The 13,334-nt window shown below is 44.3% G+C and overlaps 1 protein-coding gene across 2 annotated transcripts in view; it reads left to right on the top strand.

Moving 5' to 3' along the window:
* The window catches only part of peak1 (pseudopodium-enriched atypical kinase 1), a 250,762-nt gene that overhangs the window by 121,682 nt on the left and 115,746 nt on the right, over positions 1 to 13,334 (top strand). For both annotated transcript variants that reach the window (XM_070442912.1, XM_023984743.2), the window contains one exon: positions 12,922 to 13,004. The gene's annotated coding sequence lies outside the window, so the exon portion shown is untranslated. The remainder of the gene's footprint in view (positions 1 to 12,921; positions 13,005 to 13,334) is intronic.

The following is a 13,334-nucleotide window of genomic DNA, read 5'->3' as shown; positions in this document are numbered from 1 at the left end:
CTTTCCAGCTAAGAGAAACACTAAGCTGTCTGCCAGTCTGTGGGAGTGTTAAATATCTCCCAGGGCCACCCACACTGTGGACAATCACTGAAGGGTTTCACTTCAACACCACTTTCCTATTCCTCTGCCATTAAACACCCAGACTGACCACACAGACAGGCAGACACACACACACACATCATTGGCACCATCTCCCTGCTGTTTCACACCCTTGCTGTTGGTGCTACCAAAAGGACTGTGGGTGGCAATCCCTTGACTTGAAACAAGGACTGACCACGTGTCTAAAACCCACACACACACACTCMCATACACTTTCATTCACACTGTACACTATGCATGTGCCCATCTGGACTTTTCTATCATTTGGTTACCTCGGTTAAAGCTTGACACGTGAGATGGTGCTTGACACTTCAGAACGTGCATGGTTGTTATGGTGATACGTTATGGGAGAGGAAGAGACCGATGACACAACATTCCACAATAAAGGCTCTGTAAAGGGAGGGTGATTAGTAGGAGCGTACCAAACAGTCAATCTGAGGACTGACACTGAAAGGCCTACACAGTTTTCACAATAGAACCCATTGACGTGATCGACTCCGTTATGCGTTGACCAGGTTTGGAGCTATTGATTGCACAGTCATTTAAGTAACATGTCATTTTCTCATCGTTTAGTCTATTTCAGTGGGCTTAATTGTTGCGTAGTCTTTTGGAGGACTGAAACACATCTGGATAATTTATAAGTAATTCTAATTTAGACTGATGTCAACAACCGCGGTGCTATAACATGCCAACCTAATACTACTGATGTACAGTAAGCATTTGAAGGATTCTATATGTAGTCTAAATCAATGTGTTACGCACTTATCACATGGTCTCTTGTAGTGGCTTTGTAAATGAGTTGTTGCTTGCCATTATGTGTTCCCATCCAAGGTTGCAATATGTTACTCTGTTAACCATGCGGCTCCATCCTCCTCATCCCTCTCTCCATCCCTCCTCTGTTGGCCTAGCACTGCTTTGTCTCGTGTGATGGATCTGAACTTAKCACGTGGTGACATTTCGAGTCTTGTTCTTTGGTTAGCCTCTCTCCCAGTCCTGTTAATGAGACTGAGAAACATCTAGGGCAGCATTCCAAATGGCACCCTATTCCCTACTTAGTGCACTTGATAAGGAGTAGGGTGTGTCGCTCAGGGGAGACGATTCGCTAACTTGTAAGACACCATCTCCTCGTAGCTCTAATTGATACCAACCTAACCCAACACGGACTTGGTAGCAACTTTCTTCAGCACACAAACAAATGTGCATGTTTGCATTGTTTTTAAGTTTGACTTTGTAGAAAGAGGGCTTTTCAAGAGAGCSAGAACTTCTAGAGCGCAACCTTTCAATAAACAAATCAGTGGCTTTCATGCTGCGAAGCCATGGGCAATTCCTTTTCTGTAATCAACATTACATTTCACAGTTGGGCATTTCCATGTAAAAGGACCCATTAGCAGGAATATGTGAGGTTCCCCCCTGGACTCTGTGCAAACTGTAAACCYCATATCCTAAGGCAACATTTATTGTAGCTGGGGACTTAGTAAAGGACATCTGAGGAAAACGCTACTGAAGTTCTATCAACACATCTCATGTGCTAATCGTGCAGGACTCTGGACCATTGCTACTCCCCCCTCTGGGACGGCTACAAGGCTCTCGCCCATCTTCCCTTAGGCAAATCAAATCACACCTCCAAACTTAACTTTTTAGGGCTGCAATCCTGTTAACTGGATCGATATGACAACAGCCAGTGAAAGTGCAGTGCGCCAAATTCAAACAACAGAAATCTCATAATTAAAATTCCTCAAACATACATGTATCTTATACCCTTTTAGAGGTAATCTTGTTGTTAATCCCACCACAGTGTCTGATTTCAAAAAGGCTTTACAGCGAAAGCARCACAAACGATTATGTTAGGTCACCGCAAAATCACAGAAAAACACAGCCATTTTTCCAGCCAAAGACAGGAGTCACAAAAAGCAGAAAYAMATAAAATMAATCACTAACCTTTGATCTTCATCAGATGACACTCATAGGACTTCATGTTACACAAATACAGATATTTTTTGTTCGGTAAAGTTCATATTATATCAAAAAATCTCTGTATACATTGGCGCGGTATGTTCAGTAGTTCCAAAAACATCCGGTGATTTTGCAGAGAGCCACATCATTCCAAATAATACTCAATAAACGTTGATCAAAGATCAAGTGTTATACATGGAATTTTAGATCCACTTCTCCTTAATGCAACCGCTGTGTCAGATTTTAAAAAAGCTTACGGAAAAAGCAAAAACCAAGCAATAATCTGAGGTCGGCGCTCAGAGCCCAATCAAGCCATACAGGTACCCGCCATATTGTGCAGTCAACAGATGTCAGAAATAACATTATAAATATTCACTTACCCTTGATGATCTTCATCAGAATGCACTCCCTGGAGTCCCAGTTCCACAATAAATGTTTTATTTGTTCGGTAATGTCCATCATTTATGTCCAAATAGCTACTTTTGTTAGTGCGTTTGGTAAACAAATCCAAAGTTACGAAGCTCGTTCACTAAAAGCAGACGAAATGTCAAAAAGTTCCATAACAGTCAGTAGAAACATGTCAAATGATGTATTGAATCAATCTTTAGGATGTTTTTAACATAAATCTTCAATAATGTTCCAACCAGAATTCCTTTGTCTTCAGAAATGCGAATAGACAGAGCTCGCTCTCACATGAACGCGCATGGTCAGGTCTAGGTAGACCTACTCAATCCCCTCTGCTTCGGCCCCACTTCACAGTAGAAGCATCAATAAGGTTCTAAAGACTGTTGACATCTAGTGGAAGCCGTAGGAAGTGCAAAATGACCCATATCCCACTGTGTATTAGATAGGCGATGAGTTGAATCCTCAGATTTCCCACTTCCTGGTTGGATTTTTTTTCTCAGGTTTTTGCCTGCCATATGATGTTCTGTTACACTCACAGACATCATTCAAACAGTTTTAGAAACTTCAGAGCGTTTTCTATCCAAATAGACTAATAATATGCATATATTAGCAACTGGGACTGAGGAGCAGGCAGTTTACTCTGGGCACCTCTGGGCACCTTTTCATCCAAGCTACTCAATACTGCCCCTGCAGCCATAAGAGTTAAACAGGAAGTACCGTGTGGTAAGGACTGTTCAACGTTGGTCTGACCAAATGGAAAATAGCTTGAATATGTTTTGATCATGTGGACAGGGGATATGTTCCGGGTTGCCTCTGAGAATAGCATACACTGACTCGGTGACAGAGTTCATCAGGAAGTGCATGAAATTTATCTAAACCAAAAACCGTGGATAGATGACAGCATTTGCGCAAAACTGAATGCGCAAACCACTGCTTTTAACCACGACAAGGTGGCTGGGAACAGTGTTTCCAACTAATTTTCAGGGTAAGMTGCTAGAGGCAGGTTGATTTGTTGCTAAAAGTTGKTAAATMATGTTGTGATGTCATTGRGTGATAACGTAAAACTGCGTCATTACGTAGAATACAGAATAACGTTTCTCAAATTGACTGGCCATCTTGGCAAAAAATATGATTTGACATTTGTTCAGATACAGACTCCCACTCTTTTCTGTACTTCTGGCTGTACAATTTTGATTGAGACATGTTGATTGATGTTGTAAGTTCTGTTCAAGATCAAACATTCGTGAGCAACTATATTCATTGGGTTTGGCTCGTCGAACCCGTACTACTGCTGCTGCAGTCAGCCAACAATGATTTGCAATTTACTGAAATTGCTGCTGGCCTGATACTGCCTGTGCACGAGCTGAGCACCTGCTGCTGACGTCACTCACAATGCACTTCTGCAGCCAGGCACGTGTGTTGTGACTGAGTGTGTGACAGAGAAAATCGTTTTTGTGTCATTTAGATGGAAAATGAGTGCATTTTAGCATTTGAGTCACTTTTTCAAGGTGGTTAAAAGTTCCAAATACATTTTTTTAATTAGCTAAATTTGTTGCTGTTTGGGAAAAAAGTTGCCAGGGTAGTCTGAAAAGTTGCTAAATCTAGAAACAAAATTGCTAAGTTGGCATCACTGGCTGGGAACATGGACGTGTGCAAACAGACCAGCTTTGCCCTCCGGAAGGCAATCAAAGAGGAAAAACGACAGTACAGGGACAAATCKCAAACCATAAAGGGAAAGCCAGCCAAAGTGCAGACAAGCTTAAACGCTACCTTAGTCTGCTTTGAGGAAAACACAAGAGCTGCTGGCGCGGGCCTCCACCCTCCGCCGATCACGAGGACTGTGAGCTCTCATTCTCCGTGGCCGACGAGAGTAACSCTCGAGAGGCTGCCGGCCCAGACGGCATCCCAAGAGCAGGTTTACGGACATATTCAGTCTCTCCCTATCCCAGTCTGTTGAGCCCAATAATACCCAAAGAAAGCAACGGTAACTTAACTAAATGAATATCGCCCCATAACACTCTCTTCTGTCATCGTGAAGTGCTTTGTGAGGCTATTTAAGGATTATATCACGTCCACCGTACCAAACACCCTAGACCCATACGAATTTGCATACCACCCCAACAGATTCACGGATGTTGCAATCACCATCGCAATGCACTCTGCCCTATCTCGTCTGGACGAGAGGAATACTTATGTAAGAATGCTTTTCATGGACTACAGTTCAGCCGTCAACACCATAATGCTATCCTAGCGCATCACTAAGCTTGGGGCCCTGGGTCTGAACCCTGTGCAATTGGGTCTGACAGGCCAACCCCAGGTGGTGAAGGCAACACCTCCGCCACGCTGATCCTCAACATGGGGGGCCCCACAAGGGTGGGTGCTTAACCCCCTCCTGTACTCCCTGTTCACCCATGAGGGCGTAGCCACACACGTCTCCATCTCAATCATCAAGTTTGCAGACGAGACAACAGTGGTAAGCCTGATTACCAACAACGACGAGACATCCTACAGGGAGGAGTAATACCAGGAAAATAAACTCTCCCACAACATCAACAAAACAAAGGAGCTAATCGTGGACTTCAGAAGACCGCAGCAAGGTCACACCCCCCATCTACATCGACTGGAGAGGGTGAAAGCTTCAASCTCCTCGGCGTGCACATGTTACTAGCTGTTGTTAGGTATACTGCACTGTTACTAGCTGGCTACCACCCGGTACTCCACCCTGTACCTTGTCATTGAACACTGGTCACTTTACTGTCCACAACACTGTTTTACCCATTTCATATGTTATCGCAGGTTCAGCGAAGTGATAATGATTCTAGCTCCAACATTACAGTATACTGTGTGTGTGTGTGTGTGTGTGTGTGTGTGTGTGTATGTATTATGTGTATATATATATTACAGGTGGGAGAACAAGTATTTGATACACTGCCGATTTTGCAGGTTTTCCTACTTACAAAGCATGTAGAGGTCTGTAATTTTTATCATAGGTACACTTCAACTGTGAGAGACGGAATCTAAAAAAAATCCAGAAAATCACATTGTTATGATTTTTAAAATAATTAATTAGCCATTTATTGCATGACATAAGTATTTGATCACCTACCAACCAGTAAGAATTCCGGCTCTCACAGACCTGTTAGTTTTTCTTTAAGAAGCCTCCTGTTCTCTCACTCATTACCTGTATTAACTGCACCTGTTGAACTCGTTACCTGTATAAAAGACAACCTGTCCACACACAATCAAATCAGACTCCAACCTCTCCACAATGGCCAAGACCAGAGAGCTGTGTAAGGACATCAGGGATAAAATTGTAGACCTGCACAGGCTGGGATGGGCTACAGGACAATAGGCAAGCAGCTTGGTGAGAAGGAAACAACTGTTGGCGCATTATTAGAAATGGAAAGAAGTTCAAGATGACGGTCATCACCCTCGTCTGGGGCTCCATGCAGATTTCACCTCGTGGGGCATCAAGATCATGAGGAAGGCAAGGGATCAGCCCAGCAACTACACGGCAGGACCTGGTCAATGACCTGAAGAGGCTGGGACCACAGTCTCAAAGAAAAACATTAGTAACACTACGCCGTCATGGATAAAATCCTGCAGCGCACGCAAGTCCCCCTGCTTAAGCATGGCATGTCCAGGCCTGTCTGAAGTTGCAATGACCATTCTGGATGATCCAGAGGAGAATGGGAGAAGGTCATGTGGTCTGATGAGACAAAAATAGAGCTTTTTGGTCTAACTCCACTCGCCGTTTTTGGAGGAAAAGAAGTATGAGTACAACCCCAAGAACACCATCCCAACGTGAAGCATGGAGTGTGGAAACATCATTCTTTGGGGATGCTTTTCTGCCAAACGGGGACAGACGACTGCACGTATTGAGGGAGTGGATGGGGCCATGTATCGCGAGATCTTGGACCACAACCTCCTTCCCTCAGTAAGAGCATTGAAGATGGTCGTGGCTGGGTCTTCCAGCATGACAACGACACGAAGCACACAGCCATGGCAACTAAGGAGTGGCTCCGTAAGAAGCATCTCAAGGTCCTGGAGTGGCCTAGCCAGTTCAGACTGAACCCAATAGAAAATCTTTGGAGGGAGCTGAAAGTCCGTTATGCCCAGCGACAGCCCGAAACCTGAAGGATCTGGAAGATCTGTAGGGAGGAGTGGCCAAAATCCCTGCTGCAGTGTGTGCAAACCTAGTCAAGAACTACAGAAACGAGTATACTCTGTAATTGCAAACAAAGGTTTCTGTACCAAATATTAAGTTCTGCTTTTCTGATGTATCAATACTTATGTCATGCAATAAAATGCAAATTAATTACTAAAAATCATACAATGTGATTTTCTGGATTTTTGTTTTAGATTCCGTTCTCATAGTTGAAGTGTACCTATATAATAATTACAGACCTCTACATGCTTTGTAAGTAGGAAAACCTGCAAAATCGGCAGTGTATCAAATACTTGTTCTCCCACTGTATACATATATATAGTTTTGAAGTCAGAAGTTTACATACATCTTAGCAAATACATTTAAACTCAGTTTCACAATTCCTGACATTTATCCTAGAAAAATTCCCTGTCTTAGGTCAGTGGAATCACCACTTTATTTTAAGAATGTGAAATGTCAGAATAATAGTACAGCGAATGATTTATTTGAGCTTTAATTTCTTTCATCACATTCCCAGTGGGTCAGAAGTTTACATAACTCAATTAGTATTTGTTAGCATTGCCTTTAAAGTGTTTAACTTGGGTCAATCGTTTCGGGTAGCCTTCCACTAGCTTCCCACAATAAGTTAGGGGAATGGGTCAAAATTCAGAGTCAGGTTTGTAGGCCTTCTTGCTCCCCAGGCTTTTTCAGTTCAGCCCACAAATTTTCCATAGGATTGGGTCAGGGCTTTGTGATGGCCACTCCACATACCTTGACTTTGTTATCTTTAAGCCATTTTGCCACAACTTTGGAAGTATGCTTGGGGTCATTGTCCATTTGGAACACCCTTTTGCGACCAAGTTTTAACTTCCTGACTGATGTCTTGAGAGTGTTGCTTCAATATATCCACATAATTTTCCTGTCTCATGATGCCATCTATTTTGTGAAGTACACCAGTCCCTCCTGCAGCAAAGCACCCACACAAAATGATACTGCCACCCCCGTGCTTCACAAGTGGGAATGGTGTTCCTCGGCTTGCAAGCGTCCCCCTTTTTCCTCCAAACATAACGATGGTCATTATGGCCAAACAGTTCTATTTTTGTTTCATCAGAGCAGAGGACATTTCTCCAAAAAGTACGATCTTTGCCCCATGGCAGTTGCAAACGTAGTCTGGCTTTTTTAAATGGCGGTTTGGAGCAGTGGCTTCTTCCTTGCTAGGCGGCCTTCTTATGTTGATATAGGACTCGTTTTGCTGTGGCTATAGATACTTTGTACCCGTTTCCTCCAGCATCTTCACAAGGTCCTTTGCTGTTGTTCTGGGATTGATTTGCACTTTTCTCATGTACGTTATCTCTAGGAGACAGAACGAGTCTCCTTCCTGAGCTGTGTGATGGCTGTGTGGTCCCATGGTGTTTTATACTTGCGTACTATTGTTTGTACACATGAAATGTGGTACCTTCAGGCATTTGGAATTTGCTCCCAAGGATGAACTAGACTTGTGGAGGTCTACAATTTTTTTCTGAGGTCTTGGCTGATTTCTTTTGATTTTCCCATGATGTCAAGCAAAGAGGCACTGAGTTGGAAGGTAGGCCTTGAAATACATCCACAGGTACACCTCCAATTGTCTCAAATGATGTCAATAGCCTATCAGAAGGTTCTAAAGCCATGACATCATTTTCTGGAATTTTCCAAGCTGTTTAATGGCACGGTCAACTTAGTGTATGTAAACTTCTGTCGTGCTAATGCACGGAAAACCCAGCCAACTGTATCTTATCCGTGTCGTTGTTCAGCCACGACTCTGTGAAACATAAGTTATTACAGTTGTTAATGTCCAGTTGGTAGGATATTCTCAAATGGAGATCATCCAGTTTGTTTTCCAMTGATTGCACGTTGGCTAATAGAACGGATGGTAGAGGCAGTTTACACACTCGCCAACAAATTCTCACAAGGCACCCTGCTCTCCGCCCCCTYTATTTCCTTATTTTCTTCATGCGAATTACAGAGATTTGGGCCTTGTCTTGGAGCAACATTATATCCTTCGCGTCCGACTCATTAAAGAAAAAATCTTTGTCCAGTTCGAGGTGAGTAATCGCAGTTCAGATATCCAGAAGCTCTTTTCAGTCATAAGAGACGGCCGCATCAACATTATGTCCAAAATAAGTTACAAACAATGCGGAAAAACACACAAAATATCAAAGTTGGTTAGGAACCCATAAAACAGTAGCCATCCCCTCCGGCGCCATTCAATAACAAAAACCTATATTTTTTAAAGTCAAGGTGTCATGTCATAGCTGCCGCCCAATTTTTTCTGCAGACATATTTGAATCTTAATTCAGAGCATATGTTTAAGAGTTTTGGGAAAATTTGGTAACATAAAAAAACTGAGGGAATTTGTACCTACATTCTGGTGCTAAACTTTTCATCACAGCTACAACACCAGTGTGGTAGTGTCTGACCCGTCCTTCAGGTAACTGAGTGAACAGCATGTTAACTCTGAGTCATATTTTTATGAGTCAACTCAGCATATAGGCTGACCTTTGTTTGGAGCTTTTGGTAATGAAGCTATGTATGACTTGGGGAGTGAGTGATATGGRATGTGGTCTTCACTGGAATTTCGCATTTAAATGTAGCATTTTTTTGTGATTACTCGTTAACTCTGGGCAAGATAGACCACTGCATCACTCGGGAGGCCCTAAGGCAGTGCTAGCTGTGCCACTAGAGATTCTTGGTTCGAGTCCAGGCTCTGTCGCAGCCGACCAAGAGACCCATGGGGCGGCGCACAATTGGCCCAGCGTCGTCCGGGTTAGGGGAGGGTTTGGCCGGCAGGGTTGTCCTTGTCCCATCTCGCACTAGCGACTCCTGTGGCCGGCTGGACGCAGTGCATGCTGACACGGTTGCCAGATGTACTGTGTTTCCTCRGACACATGGGTGTGGCTGACTTCTGGGTTAAATGGGCATTGTGTCAAGAAGCAATGCGGCTTGGTTGGATTGTMTTTCGGAGGACGCACGGCTCTCGACCTTCGCTTCTTGATGGCTCTCGACCTCCGAGTCCGTGCGGGAGTTGCAGTGAAAGGACAAGACTGTAARTACCAATTGGATACCACGAAATTGGGGAGAAAAAGGGGTAAAAATATATATATATAGAAACTCCGGGCAAGATATGGACAGAAATCTCTTTGGCCGAAGGCTTAAGAATTCCCACAGGTTTTTTTCCCCTCGTAACGTGTTCAGCTTTACAGCAGCAATTGGAACATTAAAGTGGAGCTTCAACCAAAATCCACAGTTAGTGAGTCTTGCTCTTTACCTGAAATATTGCTATATGTTTTATCATTGTTTCTAGGCCTTAAAGACGGATTAGCTTTACGAAAACGATGCACACGCTTCAATGGGGCAGAAGGCTGTGTGTTGCTGTGATTCTGGATGGCCAGATGGCAACAATGACAATAACCTGCCATGTGGGGAATCGTAGGTGGCTRGTTTCAGCACGACGTCACTTGTTCTTTACACTAGTTTTGCTCAAATGTGGCTAAAATTCACTAGCTAGCTAACCAACAACTGTAACGATGTATTTTGAGAGACAAGAAGTGCACATTGTGCAAATTTATTAGTGTTTTCAATAAACGTTGGAGACGAAATATAGTTGACATGTTGTCAACAATCTAAGCCAACCCTGTCTGTTTAGCCCCATAGTTGCGCACGCAWCCGTTTTGTTGCTAAACATCAAAACACTTCTATCGWAGCTTCTAAAACGGTCTCTCAGCCGCTCTCTTTTCACTCCGCTGCCTTTTTATGGCCAGTCTCTGAAATCCCAGCAGGCCTCACCTGTAGGTTCATGGCCAACGGTGGTCCCCTAGCTGTCTGTCCACATAAATCAGCCTGCTGACACTCTGGAAAGGGCTCTCTGCAGTCGGCCCACAACCAATAAACAGRGTTACWCACACACACACAAGCAGGCACATGCATAATGCACATACACACACACATTCTTGTACAGCTAACCTTGTGGGGACATTCAGTCCCATTCAAAATCCTATTTTGCCTAAACCGAACTAACCCGTACTCTTACCCTAACCTTAATCTTAACCCTAAAACTAACCCTTAAATGTTATTCTAACCCTAACACTAATTCTAACCTTAACCCTATACCCCTTAGAAATAGCATTTGACCTCGTGGGGACGAACAAAATGTCCCCAGTTCATCAAATTTTAGTTTGTTTACTGTTCTTGTGGGGACTTCTGGTCCCCACAAGAACAGTTAAACACATCCACACACAATTCCAAACTGGTGATGTTATGCTAATGCCGCTCTGCCTACGGCTCCTAACCTTCCCACTCTACTACTTTTATGAGAAAGAAAGAAATAACTCTCTGCTGAAAAGGACTTGTCTCTTTCCTTTATAGTGCATTACACTCACGTATCCAAAGCTATATATACAGTGCATTCGGAAAGTATTCAGACCCCTTGACTTTCTCCACATTTTGTTACGTTACAGCCTTATTCTAAAATGGATTAAATTAAATTTTTTCCTCATCAATCTGCACACAATACCTCATAATGACAGTGCAAAAACAGGTTTATAGAAAAGTATTCACATTTATTTAAAATAAAAAACCGATACCTTATTTACAAAAGTATTCACACCCTTTGCTATGAGACTCGAAATGGAGCTTCGGTGCAGTTTCCATTAAATCCTTGATGTTTCTACAACTTGGAGTCCACCTGTGGTAAATTCAATTMATTGGACATGATTTGGAAAGGCACACGTGTCTATATAAGGTCCCACAGTTGACAGTGCATGTCAGAGCAAAAACCAAGCCATGAGGTTGAAGGAATTTTCCAAAGAGCTCCGAGACAGGATTGTGTCGAGGCACAGATCTGGGGAAGGGTACCAAAAAATGTATGCAGCATTGAAGGTCCCCAAGAACACAGTGGCCTCGCATCATTCTTAAATGGAAGAAGTTTGGAACCACCAAGACTTCCTAGAGCTGGCCGCCCGGCCAAACTGAGTAATCGGGGGAGAAGGGCCTTGGTCAGGGAGGTGACCAAGGACCCAATGGTCACTCTGACAGAGCTCCAGAGTTCCTRTGTGGAGATGGGAGAACCTTCCAGAACGACAATAATCTCTGCAGCACTCCACCAATCAGGCCTTCATGGTAGAGTGGCCAGAAGGAAGCCACTCCTCAGTAAAAAGGCACATGACAGCCTGCTTGGAGTTTGTCAAAAGGCACCTCAAGGACTCAGACCATGAGAAACCAAGATTGAACTCTTTGGCCTGAATGCCAAGCGTCACGTCTGGAGGAAACTTGGCACCATCCCTACGGTGAAACGTGGTGGTGGCAGCATTATGCTCTAGTGATGTCTTTCAGCGGCAGGGACTGGGAGACTAGTCAGGATTTAGGGAAATACTATTTTGATCTTGTCTCATCGCTGCAACTCCCCAAATGGCTCGGTCATTTGGGTGAAGCTCGAGTCATGCTTCCTCCAAAGCATGACCCGCCAAACCGCGCTTCTTAACACCTGCCCGCTTAACCTGGAAGCCAGCCGCATCAATGTGTCGGAGGAAACCCCTTTCACCTGACGACRGAGGTCAGCCTGCAGGCGCCCGGCCCGCCACAAGGAGTCTCTGGAGCGTGATGAGCCAAGTAAAGCACCCCCGGCCAAACCATCCCTTAAGCCGGACGGCGCTGGGCCAATTGTGTGCCACCCTATGGGACTCCCAATCACAGCCGGTTGTGATACAGCCCGGGATCGAACTCGGGTCCGTAGTGCGATGCAGTGCCTTAGACCGCTGCGCCACTCGGGAGCCCCGACTTATAGAGAAATCCTTGATGAAAACCTGCTCCAGAGCACTCTGGACCTCAGACTGGGGTCCTTCCAACAGGACAACGACCCTAAGCACACAGCCAAGACAACGCAGGAGTGGCTTCTGAACAAGTCTCTGAATGCCCTTGTGTGGCCCAGCCAGAGCCTGGAATTGAACCAGATCGAACATCTCTGGAGAGACCATTGGGACTGGTGTGTGCGTACATGTAGGAGGTGTATAATGTAATCTGTGTTCTTATCTGTGTTCACTCACCCTGTGTGTCTGAATGAGTGACATGGTTATCATCTCAAGCAAGCAAATAACAATAGATCTCTCTCTCCCGCTCTCTTTCCTGCTCTCTCTTTGTCCTCCCTCCCTATCTCTCTCTCTCTACCTCTCCCTCCCCATCTCTTGCAATATGTCTTTTTCTTCTCTCCCTACCTCTTCCCCTCTGTTTCTCCCTTTCTCTTTCTCCCTTTCGATTCCCTGTCCCTCTTCCTCGCTCCCTCACAGACTCCAGCAGTGATAGCGTTGGTCCGACCACCGTTTGCTGGGAGCCGCTGGGAGTCCATGGCTGCTGCGTGACTCATTACACTGTAAGTTGTCTCCGCTCACTCTTCTTCTGTGCTGTAATATGTGTATGTGTGACGGCAATACGGTCACTGGTCCTCCGTCTCTCCCTCTAGCCTCACGTTAGTTATAGAGTGAAGTGTTGCATGGAGTACAAGTGTGGCCAGACAACCAAGATATATTTTAGAATACTAGAACAATACTGGAATATTCCTGCACTCTATGCCTTGAGGAAATGAGCAGTGTACTCACCTCCGATGACAAATCTTAGTTTCTCGAGAAAATAAACGACCATTACAATAGGGCAGGACAAAATCACACCCCAGAAATTCCCCAGCTTTTACATTRTTATCTAC

This window comes from Salvelinus sp. IW2-2015, linkage group LG4q.1:29 (assembly GCF_002910315.2).
Source record: "Salvelinus sp. IW2-2015 linkage group LG4q.1:29, ASM291031v2, whole genome shotgun sequence".
NCBI classification, from domain to species: domain Eukaryota; kingdom Metazoa; phylum Chordata; class Actinopteri; order Salmoniformes; family Salmonidae; genus Salvelinus; species Salvelinus sp. IW2-2015.
Note: the sequence above shows the minus strand (reverse complement) of the source record. Positions and strands in the feature narration are given on the sequence as shown.